Raw genomic sequence first — 26,781 nt, forward strand, 5'->3', positions numbered from 1 at the left:
ACATAAAAGTTCTACAAGAGACAACTAATGTAACAGGTTATTTTATTAAGGATGTGTGATTTTAACATGTGTACATAGTTTTATGTTCAATAAACCCTAATTAAATTAAATATTAGTGAACACTTTTACTGTGAAGACATTTTTATTGATGTAGAATTAACTTATCTCTTCTTTATTAGTCTTTTGTATTTAATTTATTTATTGTTAATGTTACCATGCATATTACCATAATTTTTTTTCATATAGGATGGCAATTTAAGGGGTTTTAATTGAGTATTGACATATAATAGATCCTCAGAGATTTTTTAACTGAATGAATGAATGAATAAATAGATAATTAAGGGAAAAAACTTATTAGGACAATTAACAGTAATTACTAAGGATTATTATTTATTTCATTATCCTGAGACAGTAGGTATATAAATGTAAGTTTTCTGTTGATTGGGGCCCTGTTGTTTTTTAACAATATTTTTGTGTCCTTGAATTATACTATAATAATATATGAATATAAGCAATAAGATAACATATTTTTTAATCTTCTTGTTTACTTTTTTCTTTTTTCAGGGTTGGAACACCAAGTTGTACTTTGTAATTAGTGGCTATATCAAGCTATGCTCAGCTGGAAAGCTAACTATTAGGGCTCATTGATGCTAAATTTCTCAGGCCCTACAGAACTGACTAGAACCTCACCTGGAAATGTTGAAAAAGCCATGTAGTGACAGAGATGGAACTGGGGTCACATATGTAAGTCAAGTGTAATAATCTCTGTACCATTTTATAGCATTATTCTTTTCTTTACTCAGAGTATATTCAACTATCTGGTATCAAAGAACTATTTATTTGAAATATATCAGTTTTATAAGATATAAGTAATGAAATTAAACAAGAAAAAAGTGAAATAGTATTAACATATTGAAACTCTAGAAATTATCAAGGAAAAAGTTCATTAAAACTGGGGAAGACCAGAGAGATAGTAGAGGGCAAGGTGATTTGCTTTGTTCATAGCTAAACTGGATTATACAAAATACCAAATAAGAGTAAAAGCTGAGAATTGGTGTAAAAAACTTTTTTTAAAAGTCTCAGTCTGATTCAATAATCAGAGAAAAGCCATTGAAAATCTGCTGAAATAATTTTATTTATACAATATAAATCATGAGCATTAATGAAAATGAAATATTTCTTACAAGTTTATCCTTTTTTTATTTACCTGGGGAGTGATCCTTGAGCACAAAACCAAAGAGTACACCCAAAACACTGGATGGAACACTGCTCCAACCTCATGAAAAAAACCTAGACATAATTAGGAAGTCATTATCATTTAGATACACCTTTAATGTTTTTGTTAAATCTATACTTTCAAATTGTTGTGAAGAAGTTAACAATTGCAATTAATCGAGAGAATATCACTAAATTTGTCCATAAAGGAATTAAAGGGGATTTAAAATTAATATTGAAAAATTCCATACTTTAAATTTGAGATTATGACAAGTGCTCTCCTTTATTTATTAATTTATACTCCAGTTTTTCTTTAGATTTCTATTCATTTCTTATCCCCATTTTTGAATAGGGTTAGTTACTTTTTTCCTGATTCTACCAGTACTTGTATATCTTAGACATTAACCACTTACTAGATGAGTATTAGGTAAATATTTTCTCCCATCCCATGGATAGACTGTATCTTAGTCACATTTCCTTTGAGGATCTGAAGCTTCTGAGTTTAATTAGTCCCATTTGTTTATCTTTCCTTTCAGTTTCTTGGCCATATTCCTTGAATATGTCATTAATTTCAATGGAATGGAGTGTTCTGCCACATTTTCCTCTATGTACTTTATGGTTTCTAAAGAATATCAAGGTCTTTAATCCATTTTAATTTGACCTTTGTTCATGGCATTAAGAAAAGGTTTGAGTTCATTATTTTGCATGTAGTTGACAAGTTTTCCCAGTACCACTTGTTAAAAAGGCTTTCCTGATTCACTTCATATTTCTTGCACCTTTAACAAAGATTAATTGATTGCATACCTGCAGATTTTTCTCAGAATATTCAAGTATATTCCTTGATCTGAGGGTCTGTCTTTTTCAAGTACCATGCTGTTTTAATGACCACTGCTATATAATAAAGTTTAAAGTTGATAAAGGTGATGCCTCACATCTTTTTCCTAAGAATGTCTTTAGCTATTTATGAACTTTATTGTTCCATATAAATTGAGGAGCTTTTGATCCACTTCTATGAAAAATGTCATGGGTATTCTTATAGAGATTATATTCAATCTGTATAATGCTTTAGAAAGTATTGCTATTTTAATGTTAATTTAATGAGCAAGGTATATGTTTCCACTTTCTTTTTTACTCTTTAATTTCTTGAAGCAGTGTTTTGTAGTTTTCTTTGTATAGGTCTTTCACCTCTTTAGTTGATTCCAGGAGGCATGATTTTCTGAGGCACAATTTTTAATAAAATTATTTTTTAATATCTTTTTTCTGTTTCATTATTTGTTTATAAAATTCATGGACATTTGCATATTAATTTGCAGCCTGTCACATTACCATAAAAATTGTTTAGAAGCTTTTTTGGTGATATTTAGGATTTTCTAAGTATAGTTATCATTTCATCTAAAGTGTGAGCTTGAATTCTTCTATTTTTATCTGATGCCCTTTATCTTATCTTTTTTTGGCCTAATTGTTATGGCAAGTATTTCCTGTATTATACTGAACAAATAGGCAATCTATTTCTAAGTAACTAAAATTATTTCTTTAGTAATTGTCAACTTCCTTCATTTAGTTGGTCCTCTTGAGTGACAGTGGGCTTGAATTTTCAACATTGTTGAATGTTCTATTGTGCTTCTTTAGAAATGCTTATAATTCTTGTTTTTTTGATACTAGATACCATTAGCATGTGATAAATATACTACAGTCTGTCTGTTATTATGCCTATGGGTTTCGTAAATATGCCAGAAAAAGCATGATCATTTTTAAATGTGCAAAAAAGCAAAGAAAAATTTTAACAACAACAACAAAAATCCTGATGTTTTCAACCAAATCAATCTCAGGCAAGTAAGGCCTGGTTTGAATAGGATAACCAATGAATGGTATTGTATGTAAATGCTCCTGTTCAGCATACATAATTCATATTCCTGTTGCAAAAATCCCATAGGCCTGTAAATATTTGTAAAACTAAAAGAATCTAGAACAATTAAAGCAGTTTTCTCATGATATCTGGTTACTTAAATTTGTTTCAAATTTTTCATGTTGCCTTGATTCACTGAGCTGTTCTTCAGGTTATTTATCAGGTACTATTGCTGGAATCATCAAAGGAGAAACACTCAACCTTTTCTTTTTTAATGTGTGTCTAACTGAAAAACAAAATTGATTTGCTTACTCTTTCTTTTTCCCCAGTTACCACTATTTGATTTTGCTTTCCTTCTTAGTAGAAAAGGACAGCTCAGCTCTCTTGAAAAAATTTCTCCTGAATTTGGACACTAAAAGCTGAAAATTGGTGTAAAATACTCCTATTTTCAAACGTGTCACTCTGTGACTCAATTATCAGAGACACGCATGACCTGATAATCTGATGAAATAATTTTATTTATGCAATTTAAATTGTGAACACTAATGACATTAAAATGTTTCTTGCAAGTTTACCTTTATTGCATTCAAGGTTGAAAATTTTAATTTTCTACTCATTTTATCAGAGAGAATATGGAATATGTATATAATTTTGATGATGAAACAATAGTAAAACCAATATATCAGGAAAAAATGAAAAACAAGAGTAGAAAGGAAAATGATGGAAGTACAATTAACAGAGAAATAGGATTTTCAGATCACAGAGTAGTTTTTCTTCCCATATTAAATGTTTCCAACTGATGTTAATAAAGATGTTAATCTTTTTGTATTATAGTCAAAATATAATTTTATATTAAAATGTCATGTTTTTGTCATGTTTTATTAATGTCTTATAAATGATTGATTAATGAGCAGTATGACTAATTAGACTAATGATAGATCATTCTCTTACTGCCTAAAAATAAGAGTCAGCAATGGTATATTTTTAGGTCTCAAGGTTTTCTTCCTTCCAAATTTACCTTTTCTGAGGGGCCTAAATAATTTTGTTTTGTATTGTTTTGGACTTCACCTTCAAGGGCTCAGGGATCAATCTTGGATTATTGCACAGTGATAACTTCTGCGGGTGCTCAGATGACCACATGGAATTCCAATGATCAAAATGAGTTGGCTGCATGCAAGTCAAGTGAACCTTGATACTGTCTCTGGCTCTAAAACATTAATTTTACTTGTTCAAATCCCAAGTGAAATATTGTAATTTTGTATTAAGTACTTTTTAAAATCAGCTATTTGTTACCTAGTCAAACAGAATGAAGTTGATACATATTATCTTTTTAAATGCCAGGTTAGTTAAATGCAGATTAATACAGTTATCATGTATTTTTAATGTTTTGGACACATCTAGGAGTGTTCAAACTTACTTTTGGCTGTGTATTCAAGAAATCACTTGCAATAGTGCTCTGGGGATTGAACATGTCAGCCATAATCAAGACAAGTACCTTATCCACTACTGTGGGGTGCTAGGGATTGAATCCAAATCAGCAATATCCAGGGAGCCAAAGAGATAGCACAAAGGTAAGGTGTTTGCCTTGCATGCAGAAAGACAGTGGTTCAAATCCTGGCATCCCATATGGTCCCCTGAGCCTGCCAGGAGCAAATTCTGAGTGTAGAGCCAGGAGTAACCCCTTAGCACTGCTGGGTGAGACCCTCCTCCCCGCACCCTAAAACAAACAAACAAACAAACAAAACCAAACAAAAAAACCCAAATCAGCAATGTTCAAGAAATATCCCTTAATTTTCCATTCACTCACCCCATGTCTTTTTTTATTTCATTTGGGACAACACTGTGTCCTTCTCAGGAATTACTCAGAGATCACTCGTAGTGGGCTCAGGGGACCATATGAGATATTGGGAATAAAACCTTGGTTAGCTGAGCATAGATCCATGAGTCAGCATTGGACACCACTGTGTATGTTCCTCTAATGCCCCCCCCCCCAAAAAAAAGAAAAAAACAGAAACTGGAATAGCAAGTTACGTTTTCACAAAACATTAATACCACTTCTCCAAACAAAGTGGTACTATGGTGATATTGTTAGAATATTCAAATTAATTCTTTTAATTCACTAAGTGGATTCATTTTGAATTACTAAAACACTTCTTTTGGGAGGTCACTTTACATTTGCAAGATTCAATTGTAGTTATCAGATTGACAATGCATGAGATAAATTCTGATCCATGCTCCACAATCATCAGGGAGATGCAAATCAAAACAACAGGTACCACCTCACACCACAGAGACTGGCACACATCAGAAAGAATGAGAACAAGCAGTGCTGGCAGGGATGCCATGAGACAGGAACTCTTATCCACTGCTGGTGGGAATGCCAACTAGTTCAACCTTTCTGGAGAGCAATATGGAGATTCCTCCAAAAACTGAAAATTGAGCTCCTGTATAATTTGTTATCATTATTGATGTCTGTATTTGAAAAGGAAGATACTTCTTTTATATTTTATAAAATATTTTCAACCATCAAAGTGCACATTTTTGATAACTGGGACTCTATCATATTTTTCAAAGTTCTTATATGCCCAGTCCTTTTCAACTCTCTGGAGAACTGTCATAGTTATGAATTATTATCCAAAGCCATAGTGAACTATGTTGCCTTTTGTTTCTTCTTAGTTGTACAAAGAATCATATTTTTTTTCAGTGAGACAAGATAGAAACAAATTCCTTGATTCAACATGGTATCTATAACTACTAAGCACATGACTTGGAGAAAAACAACATGAGAATATAAAATTATTCTTTTTTTATTGTGAGCAAAGTGAATTACAAATCTTTCACAGTAATATTTAAGGCACATAAAAGTAATGAATGAAAGACATTCCCACCATCAGTGTTGTCCTCCCTCCACTCCTGTTCCCAGCATGCCTCCATCTTCCCCCTCATCTATCTCAAATGCTTGTGCAACTGTTCTCCCCACCCCCATACAGCTTGATGTAAATTGGTATCATTTCTGTTGTCGTTGACTTTGAATTTTGTATTCAAGTCTGATCATTTTTTATTTTCACCAAATGGATATACAACTCTCTGGTTTTGGTACCATCTATTCTTCTCCTTCCAATAATGATGCTGATCAAGGTGATTCCAGTAATGTGATGATTATAGAAATAAGAAGGGATAAAGGATATAAGAAAGGATATGGGAGGAGTCCGTCTAGGTGCTGTAAGTATCCCTTTGGAAGAAGAAAGGGGAAAGAAGAAAAAAGTAGCAAAGAATATGGGAGGCATTACTTTCCCCAACTTTAAATTGTATTACAAAGCAATAGTTATCAAAACAGCTTGGTATTGAAATAAAGACAGACCCTCAGATCAGTGGAATAGACTTGAGTACTCAGAGAATGCTCCCCAGACATACAATCATCTAATCTTTGATAAAGGAGCAAGAATCCTAAATGGAGCAAAGGAAGCCTCTTCAACAAGTGGTGCTGGTACAACTGGCTAGCCATTTGCAAAAAAAGTGAACTTAGACCCCCAGCTAACATCATGTACAAAGGTAAAATCCAAATGGATTAAAGACCTTGATATCAGACCTGAAACCATAAGGTATATAGAACAACACATAGGTATAACACTCCATGACATTGGGACTAAAGGCATCTTTAAGGAGAAAACTGCACTCTCCAAGCAAGTGAAAGCAGAGATTAACAGATGGGAATATATTAAGCTGAGAGGCTTCTGCACCTCAAAAGAAATAATGCCCAGGATACAAGAGCCACCCACTGATTGGGAGAAACTATTCACCCAATACCCATCAGATAAGGGGTTAATATCCAAAATATACAGGGCACTGACAGAACTCTACAAGAAAAAACATCTGATCCCATCAAAAAATGGGGAGAAGAAATGGGCAGACACTTTGATAAAGAAGAAATACAAATGTCCAAAAGGCACATGAAAAAATGCTCCACATCACTAATCATCAGGGAGATGCAAATATAAACAACTATGAGGTACCACCTCACACCACAGAGACTGGCACACATCACAAAGAATGTAAACAAGCAGTGTTTGCGGGGATGCGGTGAGACAGGAACTCTTATCCACTACTGGTGAATATGCCAACTAGTTCAACCTTTCTGGAGAACGATATGAATATTCCTTCAAAAACTGGAAATTGAGCTCCCATAGGATCCAGCTATACCACTCCTAGGACTATACCCTAGGAACACAAAAATACAATACAAAAACTCCTTCCTTACACCTATATTTATCGCAGCACTATTTACCATAGCAAGACTCTGGAAACAACCAAGATGTCCTTTAACAGACAAATTGCTAAAGAAACTGTGGTACATATACACAATGGAATATTATGCAGCTGTCAGGAGAGATGAAGTCATGAAATTTTCCTATACATGGATGCACATGGAATCTGTTATGCTGAGTGGAATAAGTCAGAGAGAAAGAGAAATATGGAGAATGGTCTCAGTCATATATGGGTTTTAAGAAAAATGAAAGACATTTCTCAACAATTTTTAGAGACAAAAGAGAGGAGGCCTGGATGTTATAGCCGACCTCATGAATTTCACCACAAAGAGTGATGAGTTTAGTTAGAGAAATAACCACATTGTGAACTATCCTAACAATGAGAATATATGAGGGAAGTGGAAAGCCTGTCTAGAATACAGGTAGGGGTGGGGAGGGGAGGAGAGATATTTGGGTCATTGGTGATGGGAATGTTGCCCTGGTGATGGGGGGTGTTATCTGATATGACTGAAACCCAACCACAATCATGTTTGTAACCAAGATGTTTAAATAAAAAATATTTAAAAAATTCTGATTCATGGTTTTAAATACTGTCTGCAGTTCAGAATAGCTTATAGATAATGTTTGCCAAGCTATTATATTTCCATTGGGTTACCCTCTTTATTTTATTTCCTTATGCTTTTTCAGCCTACTTAACCACAGTTCTCTTACTCTTCAAGAAGGAAAGGGTGATTTATAGCCCCAGGAATGTCATCTAAAAGCAATATACAAAGGGAGGAGAGAGTGTATAAATTTCTGCCACTTACTCCTCTGTACTTTTGTATGATTTGTTAGCTCCTTTTGGTTTCATATGATATATTTTTAAAATATTTTTTAAGGTCCTGTAGGCTTTTATTGTTTGACTCCTAGAAAATTACTGAGTGCCTAGATACCAAAGAACACTGCTGCCAAAGGAGAAAGATATCTTGGAAGTTTCTTCAAACACTGAGGTTTACAATAGCATATAACTTTGATGAAGGCTCTTCCAATCTACATTGTGACTTAGAGTCAAGGATGTAAGAAGTATCACCATGGGAATATTTCCACAGAAATATTTATATTAGCAATGCTAAGCTTTATATATTAATGTTAAATAATAGAAAGCTTTAATTTGAGATGAAAATTTTGCATGTCACATGCCAGACTAGATCATTCCTAGTTTTGTTTCCAATATATTGTAAGTAAGAATTTGGAATCAAACATTTTACAGCAGAAAATAGCAGAAACTCAGATGTCAAATCTCTCATTTGTGTGATTCTTTAACTCTATTGTAGACAGTTTATTCATTTATATAGAGATAATTTCTTATCTTTTCTTTTCTTTTTTTCTTTTGGTGGCTCTGAAAAGAGCCTTTAGGACAAGATGTTGCAGTCAATCACTCACTCGCTTTACTTAGCGCTGGTGTACTTGGTGACGGCCTTGGTGTCCTCAGAGACGACGTGCTTGGCCAGCTCCCCCGGCAGCAGCAGGCGCAGGCCGTCTGGATCTTGCGGGATGTGATGGAGGAGCGCTTGTTGTAGTGAGCCAGGCGTGACACCTCGCCCGCGATGCGCTCTAAGATGTCGTTGACGAACGAGTTCATGATGCCCATGGCCTTGGACGAGATGCACCTTGTACACGTACACCGAGTAGCTCTCCTTGCGGCTGCGCTTGCGCTTCTTGCCCTCCTTCTTCTGCTCCTTGGTCACAGCCTTCTTTGAGCCCTTCTTGGGGCCAGAGAAGAAATGGCTGGCTTGGGCATGATGATGGTTAGCGGTTGGGACACCTATATAGAGATCATTTCTATGGACATTAACATCAGCTCTAAATACAAAGACAGGAATTGCTTATAAATCCGTGTGTGTAATCTTAATATTTATCTCTAACTCTTAAAACTTATTCACAACTTTTGTCTAAACACACACACAAAAGTACAAGTGGTCAGAAATCACTTATTTAAAAAATCTTTTAATAGGTGTCAATTGAATCACCATGAGATATATAACAACAAACTCATGACTGAGTGTCAGTCAAACAATTTTCAACACTTATCCCTTCATAAGTTCACTTTTCCCATCACCTATATCCCTTGTTTCCATCCCTCCCAATCCACCCCCATATGCCTCTTTAGAAGACATTTATTCTCTTCTCGTTCTCTATTTTTAAAAGCACTGTTATTTGAAATATTGTTACTGAGAAAGAATCATGCATATCCCTTTACCTCCTTTCAGCAACCAGTTCTTGTCCAGAATAATTTCCGACTATCATTGCAATAGCGGTCCCTTCACTGTCTTGGCTACACCCCCCCTCTTTGCTCTTTTGGCAAGTTTTCTAAACTGGATCGGTCCTCCTGGCACATGTCTCTATTGTCATTGTGTAGTATTGACATACTATTTTTTAAACAAATATCCTAAATATGAGAGAAATAACTTTCTAAGAAAAAATATCTTTGAGTGTATAAATTTTTTCCAAAAAGAATTCATGACCTGATCACCCTTCATATTGTTAGCAGGACTTATTAAAAAATTTAGATATTAGTAACCAATAAGGTAAACATATTTTTATAGGAAGATCCCATAAATATCAGGGAGTAGGAAAGGAGAGTATTTCTAGAAGAGGAAGAAATGTATTACCTCTAGAAGGAGATTGTATTACCTCTGTTTAGTACGGAAGGAGAGAATTGTGTTATCTCTACTCTAGACAATCCCTTCCCATACCTCGGAACCTGCTTTGCAATCATTACAGTATACATTGCAACAAATAGTCTCTCTGGAACAGCAGAGTTTATTTTATATTGTGGATGAATAGAAAGAATGTGTTAAACTTTGTCTTTAAGACACAATGATTGAAAACTTGCTTCAACATGAAATCACATTATCATATTAGATTCAAAAATATTGGGGAATTAAGCCTATGTTTAAAAATATACCATTTGGAACTAAAACTCTTCTACTGTTTAAAATATAATGATGCCAACCATGAACTTTCAAAATTTCTTCCCACTAATTTCACATTATTAACTGTTTTCTTTATATAATACTCATTTATACAGTTTTAGAGAATAATATTTTTATTCTTTTATGGAATCTATGGAAAGAACATATGTAATTATTCATATTTTGTAGTCAAAAAGTAATTTGGGGAGATGATAATTCTGATTCATGTTTTATATCAAGCTCAGTACTTTTCTCAAGGGCATATTTTCTTTTTTTTTTTACCCATGTCACCATTAATTTATACTTCAGGCAAATGCTTTAGCAGTATATAAATGTTCATGTCATATAAATATATATGAACATATGGATATGCCAGAATTCACTTAACAAATTTCAGTTTTGTTTGAAGAAGTTTGAGAAAAAAGAATAATGTGCATGATTTAAAATATTAATAAAAAGACTATGCTTTCTAAAGTTTGTATCAGTTTTAATGTAATTATACTGACAGTTATAAAAAGACATTTAAAAGAAATTGTATTTTCTATATTTCTTGAACATTTTCTAGGTATAAAAATGTTCATGCTTTTCTTTAAAATTCTTTGTAAAAATCCACATAACCTTTAAGTGGTGATCACTGAAACATTCAATATAAAGAAGAAAGTTTATTATAACAATAAATCAGTTTCTTTTGCTCTGATAACAAAAACAGCTATCACCATCCTAAAAAAAATTTATAATTTATAAATGTTATCATATCTTGGGCCAGAGTAGTGGTGCAGATCGGTAAGGTGTCTGCCTTGCCGGCACTCGCCTAGGATGAACCACAGTTTGATTTCCCGGCATCCCGTATAGTCCCCCAAACCAGGAGTGTTTTCTGAGTGCATAGCCAGGAGTAACCCCTGAACATCACTAGGTGTGGCTCAAACCCCACTCCCCCCAAAGTTATCACATCTTTTTGCTTGTTTGCTTGTTTTGGTTTTGGTTCACACCCGGTGACACTCAGGGGTTAATTCTGGCTCTGTGCTCAGAAATCGCTCCTGGCAGTCACGGGGGACCATATGGGATGCCAGGATTAGAACCACCATTGGTCCAGGTCAGCTGCTTGCAAGGCAAACTCCCTACCGCCGTGCTATCTCTCTGGCCACAGAAGATACCACATCTTAATAATTTTTGCTGTAAAAATTATCTAGGAACTCAGAATAATAATAACATAAAGGAAAAAGTAAATTTTATTGAAAATTATGTGATGATTATTAAAATTGATATTTGGATAATTTGAAAGGAATTTATAATATTAATATATTTCAAAACATGCTTAGAAATGTCTAGAGACTAACTATATCAATGGTAAACATTTTCTTTTATTTATTTTATTTATTTATTTTTTTTTTTTTATTTATTTATTTATTTTGGTTTTTGGTCCACACCCGGTGGTGCTCAGGGGTTACTCCTGGCTGTCTGCTCAGAAATAGCTCCTGGCAGTCACGGGGGACCATATGGGACACCAGGATTTGAACCAACCACCTTTGGTCCTGGATCGGCTGCTTGCAAGGCAAATGCCGTTGTGCTATCTCTCTGGGCCCAACATTTTCTTTTATTAAAGACCATATATAGTGTCTTGGATGAACTAGAGGAGGCTGCATGCAATGCAAGTTCCTTGCCTCTTTTTCCTACCATTACTTTTAATTATTAAATATAATCTAATTTCTTAATTCAGATGAATAAAATTTCATCTCCCCAATAAATGAATTAGAATTGAAAAAGTTGAGTTTCCCATCATTTACTTTCAATTAATTTATTAATCAAATTTAGTATTTTATTACCATACTAACATAGATACAGTGACACATAAAAACAATATATATTAATATATGCAATGTTGAATTGTGATGTAAAACAATTACAAAAGTTTTATTTTATTTTATATTTTATTTTTGGCCTACAACCAGTGATGCTCAGGGGTTAGTACTGATGCTGTACTCACAAACCACTCTTGTGGGGCTTGGGAAAAATATGGTATGCCAGGGAACAAAACTGGGTACTCCCATGCAATACAAATGTCTTATTCATTATCATTCCAGCCTCCTCACAAAAGTCTTAATGTTGTTAAATAATGTGTTTTAATATTTTATAAGATAGCATGTAATGAACATGCAATAAAGTATACAGTGAAAAGTAAATTAGTGTTCTATTTTTTTTTTTTTTGCAAGTGGCTAGCCAGTTGTGCAACACCACTTTTTGAAGAGGTTTTCCTTACTCCATTTTGGATTTCTTGCCCCTTTATCAAATATCAAATATTAGTTGATTGAGTGTCTGGGGAACATTCTCTGAATATTCAAGTCTATTCCACTGATCTTAGGATCTGTCTTTATGAAATTAGCATGCTGTTTTGATAACTATTACTTTGTAGTACAGTTTAAAATTGGGTAAAGTAATGCCTCCCATATTCTTTTTCCCAAGTATTGCTTTAGCTATTTGTGAGTGTTTATTGTTCCAAATGAATTTCAGGAGTGTTTGATCCACTGCTTTGAAAAATGTCATGGGTATCTTTATAGAGAAATTGAATTAAATTTGTACAATGCTTTGAGGAGTATTGCCATCTTAATGATATTAATCCTGCCAATCCATGAGCAGGGTATGTGTCTCCATTTCCCTGTGACCTCTCTTATTTTTTGAAGTGGGCTTTTGTAGTTTTCTTTGTATAGGTCCTTCACCACTTTAGTTAAGTTGACCCCAAGATATTTGAATTTGTGGGCACTAATGTGAATGGGATTGTTTTTCTAATGTTCATTTCTTCTCTATCATTATTAGTATATAATAAGAAGTTCACTGACTTTTGCATGTAAAACATACTTTAAAAACTTTAGATTTCATAATATGCATGCATTATTACCTTTTATATATGTTTTTTCTTTTAAATATATATATATATTATCTTTTAAATTTCTTATAACTTAAATAGCTGTAATAGTCTTAAAAGTTTTGTGGTATCAATATACAAACTCAGTAAACCCATCATCACCAGAAATTTATTGTATGACAGAAAGATAATACCTGACTCAGGTAGATGAACTTACATTGTTATACTATGTAGGTTAAAATTTGAAACTTTGAACGTTGATTGAAATTCTCATACACATTATTCTGCTCTTAATTGAAATATTCAATTGAGTATAAAGCATACATACAAATAATTACAATCTTTTACATATAAGCAAACTCATAAATTAACTAAGAATTTTTTATACTTAAAATATTCATTTTACATGGTAGAATAAAAGGTGATTTTCATGCTCATTTCTCAGAATAGAACATCTTTTTCTATAAAAGTATACATGTATATATATATTTTACTTAATACATAGTATAACATAAATTAATATATAATATGTTATATTATAAACATACATTTATATATAATAGAATATAATTAAACTATTCAACAGTATTATAAGTTCTATCACTGACATAAATTTTGATGAACTAATATGAGTATAAGCTCAATGATGAGGCATTTGATTTGAATGCCACTCTTGCTTTGGAATATAGAATGTTATTGGTATATAATGGCCTCTCAAGGAATAGTTACTTAGTAATTGAATGAGTGAGATATTGAATTCACATGAATTGAATTAAACATTGTTCGTGCTTATTACAAATTTGAAGTTGATAGATTGATTGAAATTCACATATGTGTTCATAAATAGGGATACATTAATCATCCTGTCAAATATTTTTCAAGACATATTTTGACAATAGAATATTTCAATGCACCTGATAGAACTTCATAAATGTAGGATGATAATTTAAAAACAGGTTAAAATGATATGATATATCGTATGGTTCCCTCTTAAAGAAAAATAGTAATCAGAATATTCATTGTTTTTTTTAATTGAAACCAATGCAAGTTACAAGTCTTTCATAGTTATATTGAAGGTACATAATGACAGTGAATTAGGGCAATTCCCACTACCAGCGTTGACCTTTCTCTTCCCCTATTCCCAACATTCTTCCCCTGTCTTCACCCTTCATCCCCTAGACTGCCAGAGTAACAAGTCTTTTACCATATAGCTTGTTGATTTTTGGTCTCTTGATTCTGCTGTCATTGACTTTGGGTTAGGTATTTAGGGCTGATCTGTTTCTTATTTTCACTCTATGTTTATGAGATTACATGTCCCTGGTACCATCCACTTTTTTTTCTGTTTTCTCAATTTATGAGGCAGAACAAGCTGTTTTGTGTTCTATGGTTCTGCTGAGAAAATGAAAAAAAAAAAGAAAACCAGGGATGAGCTCCTCTGTAGAAGCTATGAATTTGAATTTAAAAGAAAGAAAGAAAAAGAAAAAGAAAAAATACTAAGGCACACCAAATTAAAAAGAGAAAAGAAAAAAAATTAGGAGGAGGGCTGGTGTGGAAAGTATTTTATTCTTTTTTTTTCTTTGCATAGGCACAGTAATTGGGGAAATTAGAAAGCAATTTCCTTGGCCTAAGAAATATAGGCTTTCTCCATCCTTGAAGCACACTGTATTGTGATCAACTACAGGTTACAGCCATGCTCATTGTCGAACCTGAGGATTTTTTTATGGTGCCAGGAAATGTTCTGCTCAGTGTGGTTGTCAATATTAAGTCTTTTGTAATTAGAGAGCTTGGTTTTTTGCACAGGTTCTAGAATGAAGTCTAGGATAGAGTCTTTCTTTATGGTTCCAGAAGTTATGTTCACTTACTGTTGTTGCAGTCAGTCTTCTATAATTAGTAATCTTGGTTTTTGCACATGTCAAAGGGCCAAGTATCTTCTGATTTCTCTCACTGTTAGGTGATGCTGTTGGAGAACCTACCCTTAGGTTCACGTTGTTGCTATTTCCACATCTTCAGGATGTCATATGCACCTAGCCTGGCTCAAGTTGGTGCCAGAGTGGTATTAGGAACTCCCCCAAGGGGAGTTTGGTTCCTGGTGTTGGTTCAGGTAACTGTGTCAGTTCTAAGGTTGGAATCCGGGGTTGGACAGTCAATGTCCAATCTCATGTGGTTTAAGTCTAGTCCCCATGACAAGTGTTCAGATTGTGAATTTCCCCTGTATTTTAAAATTTATGAGTTATTATCCCTAGTAGAAAAGAGCTTGTTTCTATACAAAAACCTTCCCCATTTTAGTGTGACTATGCAAAAAGGAATGATGCCATATTATATTATTGGTGTATTAAGGGGGTAGAAATGGCAGACTATACAGTCTCTGTGCCCAGTTTTGGCCTGAGATATTTTATTCCAGGCTAAACTTTTCTTCTAGAATTTCGTGTTAAGCATAACTAGAACAAGCAAAGAAAAATAAAATAAATAAGTAAGTAAGTAACAATTAAAAGAGTAAAAAAAAGGGGATGGAGGAGGCTACCTTTGCATTTGGGAATAAAAACACTAAGAGGTATAACTATTTAGGAATAAAATCTTACAGTAAGTTTTTTTAAAGTTCTGTTATTTGACTAAAGCACAATTTTAACAAAAAATAAACAACCTGTTACTTGTTCACTGTGGATCATATGAAATAGTTTTTGCTTAATTCTTTCACAATAATTTTTATTTTATTCAAATTACCTATCATTACACAACATATCTTAGAGTTTTGAAGCCCAAATGATTATAGCTATGTTTTTTAAATGTAAATGTCTAATAAATTGTTTATTAAAAACTTTTATTTTATTTATTTAGATGTGTATTAGATGTTATTTACCAATAAGATGTATATATTTAATTTATGATCCCAAATAGTAAAATAATTTTCCAGTAGTCCTTGAGAGAAATAAAAAAAAATCACATAATAATTTAAATTTGGGACCACGAGAAAACAAGTTTTATAGCATGTTCCAAGGACATACAAGATGTTGAGTTCTTCCATACATTTCCCCTGAAGTTTGGGTGACTCCTATAGCCTCTAATAACTGGCCCAAAAATAAGTCAGAGGATTCAGGCTTGAATTTCTTATTGTGGATCACCAGAAATCCTCATGCTCACCCTTCATAGCAATGATAGCCTATGTTTAGCATATAATTTTTTTCTAGAATTTACAGTTTTCTAATTTTTAAAAAATAAATTCACAACTATTTTCTCATATTTATTGAAACTAATTACATAAGATTATCTTCATTAAACTTTTTTTGTAGATAAGCATATCTATTCAGATCAATCATTCTTTTTTTTTTTTTGCTTCAATGGTATTGGTACTAAAAGGCCTATTATTTAAAAATTCAATACAGAGAAATAATAATTTGGAGTAAGACCTTTAAATAATTATTCATATAATGTAGGCAAACAAAATTCAATGTAAATCTAAATACATATTAATCATTAGAGATATTGGTATAAAATTTTACATAAATGCTATTTCATTCATGTATTATTTTGTATTTAATCTATTTAAACAAACACACACTGATATTTCCTCACCATTGGCCCAATAATCTAGAATAAGTTTCATTCTATGTTAAAATATTAAAATGTATTGTTTAGTTTAGTTACCATAATTACAAAAATATCAATCTTGATGTGCAAAGTCACTCCAATTCTTCATTTTTTTAAAACCTTGCTCTATTATTGTGTCAATTGTAGTGCACCTCTTTATTCTGTCACTCTCTCCACCCACTGTTTTGTAAATGAATTTCTGTGATATTTTTTCAAGGTTTTTTTCATCAGCTGATACATGTTTTCTCTTTTTTCTAGTTATTTATATAATACAGATGCATGAGAACATTTGGTTATCTATCCTTAAATCATTTTTTCTCTTTTATTATTTGTGTATTGAAAAAGCATGGATTTTCGCAAATTAACTTTATAGCCTGCCACTTTTCTATATCAAGCTCTTTTAGTAAACTGGAAATAAGAGCAAAAAAAACCCTAGAAACACTCTCAAATAGTTTCTATGAAGCCAGCATCACCAATTCCAAAAGCCAGCAAAAACATCACACAAAAAATGAGGCCCATATCATTGACAAACATAGATGCAAAAATCCTCAACAAAATACCAGCAAACAGAATCCTAGAATTCATCAAGAAGCTTATCCACAACTATCAAGCAGGATTCATTTCAGGGTTGCAAGGATGGTTTAACACATCCAACACTATCAGTATAATACACCATATCAATAAAGGAAAAAAAGCAATATGATTCATATTAATAGATACTGGGAAAGCTTTTAACAAGATCCATAACCCATTTGTGATAAAAACTTTCAATAAAATGGAAATTAAATTAATTTTTCTCAATATTGTCAAAGCCATTTGTCATAAACCCATTGCAAACCTACTCAATGGGGAAAAACTTAAGATCTAGCACAAGTCATGGTTTCTCACTGTAGCCACTTCTATTCATTAAGTACTGGAAGTACTTATAGCAATTAGGCAAGAAAATAACATCAAGGACATCCACATAGAAAAGGAAGAAGTGAAGCCTTCTTTGTTTATAGATGACATGATACTGTATCTAGAATGTCCTGAAGACTCCACAAAAAGATTCTAGAAATGATAAACTCTACCTTTCTTTTAAGAACTTGAACAAATCATAGAGACCCGTGACTAAAAGGAAATTAAACTTGATCTTTCTCTCCAAATCTGGGCAGCAGCATTCCTACTGAGGTGCTGCTGTAAGTAAATTTAGAGTTTGATATTACCTAGGAATTACTGAGGGAAGCTATTGATATGCTTCCTTCAAGAATCTTGTAAAGCACACTAATTGTTAGGTTTCAATTCAATTTCTTATAGTACTCAGAACTTCCCCACTCGCTCAAGTTCTTTGCCTCAGAAAAGCTTACATGAAATTTATATATGTGAATCAATATATAATGATATATATATACATTTTATTAAATATTTATTATTAATATTATACACATTAATATACTTATTTATATAAATTATATATATATATATGTATATACTTTTGGTATGTATAAAAAAAGAACAGACTAAAAGCTAAATCAGCATGGCTGAGTAGCTGCATCTGGTAAGCTTTCCCATTTTTACCTCCTCGTTCCTACTGCACCCTCAGTGATTTTCTAATAATACTTGGATAAATTCAATTTATCTAATAAAAAATGTTCTTCCTTGCTTGTTTCCCCTCAATGTTAATACATAGGAAACCTTAAGATTTCACTTACATGATCAGTCTCCCTTTTGTTGTTGTTTTTGTTTTCTTTGTTTTGTGCCACACAGGTGGCACTCAGGGATTACTCCTGGCTCTGCTCTCAGAAATTGCTCCTGGCAGTCACAGGGGACCATATGGGGATGAGGGATTTGAACCACTGTCAGTCCTGGGTGGGCAGCTTGCAAGGCAAACGCCCTATAGCTGTGGTACCTTTCCCCACCCCCATTAGTCTTTCTTATTGGCTCTTTATGGACATATTATAATCCCTCTCCTATACCTTAACAGAGGCAGTAGAGATTCTTTTTCCTCAGATGACTTCATGAATTTTTTATTTCCATTTTCTCTGCCTTCTGTGGTATTGTTTTATAAAAATTTCAGGTAAGTTATGGTGGTTAGGTTCCCATCAGCAATTTAAGTAATGAAACCAGAGATGTTACAGCTCAGTAGAAACACAAAAGGTGAATTTGGGGTCCAGAGAGATAGCAAGGAGGTAAGGTGTTTACCTTGCATGCAGAAGGACGGTGGTTGGAATCCCATATGGTCCCCGGAGCCTGCCAGGAGCAATTTCTGAGTGTAGAGCCAGGAGTAACCCCTGAGCGCTGCCGTGTGTGATCCAAAAAAAAAAAAAAAAATCGGTGATGCTGGCTTCATAGAAACTATTTGGGAGTGTTTCTGATATAACATGGGCATAACATGGATATTCATGTAATTTGGCTTCAGAAAGATGTTTAATATATAAATGATGATCTTTGAATAATGATGTAATCAAAGCAAAAGTTTAAGGTTTTAATTCTGAGAAAAACTGACTAACAGTAGAAGCCATGCTTTTATTAATGCAACACATAAATAATCATGTAACCATTTGGCCCTGGCAAGGACAATTTTTGCATGAGTTTAAGAGAATATTCTATATGTCATCAAATTTTATTTTAAACATTTCCTCACAGCTATCACAATTTTATACATGTATGCTAATCTTACTGGATTATTGCACATTTTGTTAATAATGAACTTTTAATATATTAATATTTAAGTATATATTTATATAAAACATAATATATTCTTTGCCATAACTTTAATACCTTATTCCTGAAGTACGGTGAATCCTAATTACTCTTTGAGTTATGAGTTTTACATAAGCTTTTATGATTTGAATTATTTTGTCAGAAAACACAAGCCTGGGTCAGAGCCATAGCAGAGGATATGTCACTTGTTACGTATATGGCTGACCAAGTTTAAATCCCAGCTGTCTAAACAGTTCACAAACTTTACTCTTAGTAGTGATTCCTAAGTGCAGAGCCAGCAGCAAACCTTGAGCACTACTGGTTGTGACCCCAAAACACACAATCAAAAGAAAGGAAGTACAACCATTTACCATTTAATAGTGTTTATTCTAGTTCTAGATTAATCTTAAAGTTACATGTCATTCAGCATTATAGTATCCAGTTGATATATATCATCTTCCTCAACTTTTATTTCTCAATATGACTGTATTATATCAGATTTGATCTGTAAAGAGCTACTTCTTTCATTTAGCCACAATCCATATTAGGACTCACCTGATGTATATTTTGATTTTAGGTGGCCTTCTTATACAGCCAGGTATTTATGGAGCCTGACTTTAGCATAAATGTTATATTGTAAACTTGCATCATTTTTTCTTTGTTCCCATTTTGTATCAGTAGGAATAAAATAAAAATCCATGGGTTGTGAGATCACCCCAGATAGCATGTTTCTAAATGCATATAGAGGGTTCTGAAGAAGAAAGATAGTAGCGAAGAAATAATAAGCCAAGCCAGTCAGTAGAGAGCCATGGAGCTAGTCTGCTTTTTGACTCCATGTCTCTCAGTCTCACCCCAAAGCAAGAACTGCTCTTTGTTTATTAAACCAATACCCAATACACCAGGAGGGGGAAAGGTCAAAGGTACAAAAGTACTTATTCAGTGGGCTTTTACATATCAAAGGAAGAGGTTTAAGAAGGAGGAAGTTGGGGGAAAGCTTTTGTCTTGGGCTAATAGCTAGGTGTCATTCTAGAAACAGGTGATGTCCAATTTAAGCAGCCCCATCTTTTCATTAGTGGGGTCATAATAATTTTGATGCACATAAAATTCAATATATCAGGATCATTGCAGTATCACTACCTGTAAACTATGATATAACTTGTATTTTAATTCTTGTTTTTGTTTTAAGTTAACTTTTGCAGTTGAAAATTTTATATGACTTTTATTTATATTTTATATTGCTTAAACCTATAGTCATTCTATTTATTCTATTGTGCTGCTTTCCCATTAAATATGTAAATTAGCAAATGGCTTTGCAAAATAAGACATTTCTGTATTTACAATAAATAATAATTAACTTTTCAGCAACAGAAACTGCAAAAATAGTTTTTCTAATTTATTGTTTGCTTTTCAAGCTCTTTTGTAAATTTAAACAAGGTGTTGTTTTTATTATTTGTTTTTGTTTTTGGGGTCATGCTCAGTAGTGCTCAGGATTTAATTTATTCTTTTTGCTCATGGATCACTCTAAGTGGTGCTGAGAAATGAAATAGGATCTTCCACATGCAAGACAAGCATTTCACCCCTGTAATATCTTTCCAGTCCCAACACGAGTATTTTTAAGTATGAAAGAATATTTTATAGTATTTTCTGTATGGTTTAAATATTTATAAGTATAAATGCTTTTTGATAAGCATACTACATAGATACTTAAAGTCAATATATTTCCTAGTAATTCTCTAGTGTCTTGACAATATTTAAATTTCTATTGCCTCTTGATTTAAATTTCTTTTATAGATATAAAACTAAATTAATTATTTCCTAGGTATCTTCCAAAAGGTGGTGCAATTTTTTAGCATTAGTTTTTGGCTAAATATTTCTACATACCATATATTTTGGAAGTATATTATATATTAGAATCCAGCTTGATTTATTTATTATGCATTTTTGGGACTGTTACACTTTTAATAAGAAAAATGCATTCTATTTTAATGAATTTTGTTTGTTTATTTGTTTTGTTTCTTGGCCATACCCTGCAGCTCTCAGGGGTTACTCCTGGCTCTGCTCTCAGAAATCACTCTGGCAGGCTTGGGGACTGGGGACAATATGGGATTAAATCTGAGTTGACCCCATGCAAAGCAAAATGCCCTACCTGCTGTGATATCTCTTTGGTTACCTTATTAATTATTTTTCAAATTAAACTATGGTTTTAAATGCACACATCTTGACTGTGTGGTGACATTTACAAGAGCACATGAAATTGACCAACACCTGAATAGAGGAAGACTATATCCAGAATTCTAGAAGACCCCTTTTCCACCTCTAGTCAATATGGGCCTCTAGAAAATCATTTTTCTCACTACAGTCACTAAAGTCCAATTTTTCCCTATTTCAATGTTCAGATGTTTGTTTGTAATATTTCAATGTGCTGTTTTTGCCAGGTTCTGTGTTTAATTTTATTTTTATTGATATCTATTTTTATTGCTGTGTATTCATTTTTAATATAGTTCAATATATTTATTTCATTTTACACTTTTTGAATTTTTAAGCTGCTTTGAATTTTAGGTTATTAAAAACCACTTTGATAAACATATGTGCATTTCTTTAATAGACATTATTTTTACTCACTTCTATTTAAGTTCATGCTAGTTCAGCAATACAATTTGTGGTGAAGGGGCACATTAATAAAAACTGTCAAATAATTTCCCCAAGTGTTTACCATTTTCACCTAGCACTAGCAGTATAAGAAAACAACTGTTTTTTTATTCCCTTTGGACATATTATTTTAAAGGCAAAAATAATTTTAAAGTTTTAGAGAGCTTAGTGCATTTGTTTATAATGCAGTTTCAAGGGATTAAGATTGGACTTCTTATGAGAGACAGAATAATGACTAACAGCATAAATTTTGAAGTTTTAAAAGACACAATTTCTAATTTCAGTTCTTTTGCTTATGTGTTACATTGAGAGTAATGCACTTAAATTATGCAAATTTTGTTTTTCTCATCTGTGAAGCAATTAGTGAATATTCTAGAACCTAATCATTGAATAATATTCCTTAGTTTGAATGAAAAGTTAAGTATCATAATACATTCATCAAGTATTCAAAATGTGACACAAATGATACATGTTTTCCTTTATCATATTCCTATTTTAACTCTACAATTGCAATAATCAAGTTTAGCATTGTTTACAAATCCACTGAAATTTAAAAAGAATTTAGATTATCTCTGATTCTAAATTCAAATTTGAATAAAAATTTAATTTCAATCAAAAATGTTCCATAAGCATCAAAGTAGTATTTTAGATTATGCTTATTTGTGAAAAAAATTAGTATTTAAAAACATTTAATGGAACAATCAAAAAGATCTTAGAAACAGTACTTAGACTAAATTTTTATATAAAAATATTTAAGGCCATTTATAAAGTTTACATTTTTTCTATAGAAAAAATATATAGACTAAAATTTTATATGAAAACATTTAAGATTATAGTATTTGCATTTTTTCCTAGAGCCATACTAGTTTTACTTAGAGTTAACTCCAGGCTCTGTGCTCAGATGTTTGTAGGACAATAATGTCACTTGTATACAAGGCAAGTGTTTTACATGCTGTACTAATTTTCTGCTCCCAAAGCTTGTATACTTTTATTAAATTTATAACAGAAAGTGTTAATAAACTTCACACACAGGAACTATGTATACAGATATGTTTTAGAGTCTATCTGTATTCATAATACAGAAAGGCACCAAGAAAATTATACAATTCAAAATAAAGTAAGAACATTATGTAATCCAAGAAGGACACATGTAAGTGTTTACTCCACATCTAAGGTAGTGATCAGGTATAATTAAAAATATATACACCAGTGAAGATGCCAACATTTCAAAAATAAGCAAGAAGAATCTAGAATAATATCGCCAAATCTGCTCATGGTTATATCAAATAATGATACTAAACATTCTTCCTATTTTCTTAGTACAGGAAATATAGTAAAAGCAGAAAAGAAAAAGAAAGGAAAGTTTATGGAGAAGTATGTGGTCAGTAACAATAGAAACATTTCCCAAGAAAAACAAAATAAATTCACTTTCTTTCTTTCATTCTACAGTCATATTTGAAGTATACCTCAACCCAAACAATCTTTTATCTTGAAAATCTCTCCTGTAGATGTTATCTATTTTGATCTATATTTTAATGAATTTGAGTAAATTCATCAAAGCCCATTACTCTTTATAATAAGAAAAGCTAAAGCTTATTGCATTTTCTTAGTTACACAGCACTAATGGAGAAACATGTCTGTATATAACCTGCCTCTTTACATATTCATATAAATTCTGTGGAAAACAAACAATGCATCCTCGGGATTTTTTAGACAGCTATTTTGCATCTTTTGAAAGATCTATCTACTATTCTTGATATAACATCTCTCCCCCCCAGATCTTGACTTATTTTTTTGTTGTTAATAGATTTGATAAATGAATAATGGGATAAGATTCCTTTAAAGAACAGGTATGTTATACTGATATATTTATTTACTTTGTTGCTAGACAACCACAGTCAAACCCTCTGTTTCTGGTAAGTACTTCACAAATTTACTGTCACCTTAGGCATAAAATGTATCAGAATTGATTCCTTTACTTTTAACACCAAGGTTATCCATTTGAAGCGGCACATAAAGATTAAATGACAGCAGGAGTAAGGTCCTTTTCTTTTATATATGGGTCTACCGCTCTGCTACTTTCTTTTATTTTTTTAACAGAATCTCATTACTTTGAAACATTAATTGATTCTTTTGAAGTCAATGCCTTATAAACAAGGGTAGATTTTAATTCTAATAGCACTGCAATTTGAACAACAAAATGCAGCCAATCTTCATTATGTGAAAAAAGAACAACATGGCAATGTAAAATTATTGGCATATTGGAAGGTGTATTGGAAGAAAAAATTGAAAATTAGGAAATGAGAAATCAATTAACTTCTGTGACTCATTAGGAAATTTCAGGTAAATCACTTAACTTCTCTGAGTCTCAGTTTTTGATTTATAAGAGAAGGATTTTGTATTAAATAATATTTGTATTGATGACCTTTGGATTCTTCCAAATCAAAATTAGTTTCTTCATTTATCATCATTTTTAAGTTATTTTATTCATAAGTTTCACAGAGAATGGAAACAAAAGTGCTGCATTGAGGTTTAGGTGTTTATTTGTTTTGTTTTCATACTTACGTTTTTTTATTTGTAGAGGCATATATAATTTAAGCTTCAAATGATGAAGTACAGTACAACAGAGATATAAAACTGAATAGTCTGAAGCAGGAAACATGAATTTATTTTAAGAAAATTGTTCATATTCTGACCAAGTTTGGTTATTCTTTTTTAAAATAAGCATTGTAAACTTTTTATATAACTTTATAAAAATGTTTTCTTATATAGTTGGACTATCATGAAATACAATAAAATATTCATAATAGGTAAAAACACTTATTTTTTATGTAGATGCTATAAAATGCACTGTCTCTGACTTTCAATGAACCACAAGCTCAATGTTTAAATTGTTTCTATTCAAACCAGATTTGGTTAAATTCTACCTTTAATTTTTAATTCTGATGTCATTTAGAAAAATAAGACGGTTTATGCGTGTACTAGAATATAAATATAGCCAAAAAGTTTTGATTTTTGCATTTATTTATAAATTCTGATTTAACATAGTTTGCCTTCAAAGGAATCCAAAACATTTTGCATGGCACTGAAAAAGACAAAATACTATCTCTAGAATGTAGACAGATAATATAAGAAGCCCAGCAAAAATCAAAGAGGAATCAAGAAATCACAGTCACCTGTATTTTATACAAGGATAAACATAGATGCTTTTAGAATAACAACTGTATTGGATAATCTTTGAATGGAAGGATCAACATGTTTTTAGAGTTATATATATAGAGAGAGTTTTATATATGTATATGTATATATGTAAATAAGAGAAAATCAGGATGATGAGTATAAATCTTTCTTTCCTTCCCCCATATCCGCTTGCTAGGAGGATGAATCCTTTAATGATTCTCTCTCTCTCTCTCTCTCTCTCTCTCTCTCTCTCTCTCTCTCTCTCTCTCTCTCTCTCTCTCTCTCTCTCTCTCTCTCGTTTTTTTGGTTTTTGGTTTTTGGGTAACACCGGGCAGCGCTCAGGGGGTTACTCCTGGCTCTACTCTCAGATATCGCCCCTGGCAGGCTCGGGGGACCATATGGGATGCCGAGATTCAAACCACCGCCCTTCTTCATGCTCTGGTCCCTAATGATTCTCTCTTATCATGTATATATATGTCCCCCTTACTTCATAGACATTCACCTGCATCACCCATCACACTCTTTGAAATCAACCACTGTTCGCTTTGCCTGGTAAATTCCTTTTAATTCTGACATACTTAACTCAATCAAGGACATCTTCCTTCAAAGATCTTTTCCTGGTACTCCTTTCTCCTTCATCAATAGAGCTATTCCTTTATGCACTCTGAAGATTTTTATGAAGACATATTTTTCTTTAAATTACCAAGTGAACAGTTAAATTATCATATAATATCTGTTTTCTGACTGTCACAAAATTAAAAAAATAGACAAAAATTCTATCTTGTTTTTCTCTTAAATTCCACTGCTTAATAAAGCATCCAAATTTATACTCTGTAAGGATCAAAATATTTACTGAATAAATGTGTGCAATGCAATTCCAACTCCCTCTAGTTCTGGAGATTTCTCACGAGCTCATGTATCTGAATCTACAGATATTAGCTGGTGACTCATTTCAGGGGATAAAACATATCCTTACTCTTTCAATGTACATGTTTGTTTGTTTGTTTTGTTTTTGGGACACACCTGGCAGCACTCAGGGGTTACTCCTGGCTCTACACTCAGAAATCGCTCCTGGCAGGCTCGGGGGACCGTATGGGATGCTGGAATTCGAACCACCATCCTTCTGCATTCAAAGCAAAGGCCTTACCTCCATGCTATCTCTCTGGTCCAACTTCAATGTATATGTTTTATTTAAAATAAATTTCCTTTTAGAAAAACGTATTTTTCTAAGTTACAGGCACATTACATTTGAAACTATTATATCTATTTTCATTTTTCTGAATATCAGAATATAATCATATTGGTCATGCAAAGTTCAATATTTATACTATTTATTCAATATATTCATTTAATATTTCATTTTAATTAATAGAATTAGTGGCAATTTGTTAAAGACTGTCATTTTCCATATATTTTAATATTTTCAATTTATCCTAGTAAAATAAAAACAGCTGTTAGCATTGGTGCACACTGTGTCTTAGTTTCTTAAGCTCTAAATTAAACTATTGCTTAGAAAAAAAGCCTTTCTGGAAAAGTTTCTTCTGG

At 32.5% G+C, this 26,781-nt stretch overlaps 1 pseudogene; it reads right to left on the bottom strand.

The window, feature by feature from the left end:
- Positions 1-8,753: 8,753 nt before the first annotated feature.
- On the bottom strand, positions 8,754-9,106 carry LOC126001969 (histone H2B type 1-K-like; annotated as a pseudogene).
- Between the last annotated feature and the right edge of the window lie 17,675 nt (positions 9,107-26,781).

This window comes from Suncus etruscus, chromosome 2 (assembly GCF_024139225.1).
Source record: "Suncus etruscus isolate mSunEtr1 chromosome 2, mSunEtr1.pri.cur, whole genome shotgun sequence".
Classification (NCBI taxonomy): domain Eukaryota; kingdom Metazoa; phylum Chordata; class Mammalia; order Eulipotyphla; family Soricidae; genus Suncus; species Suncus etruscus.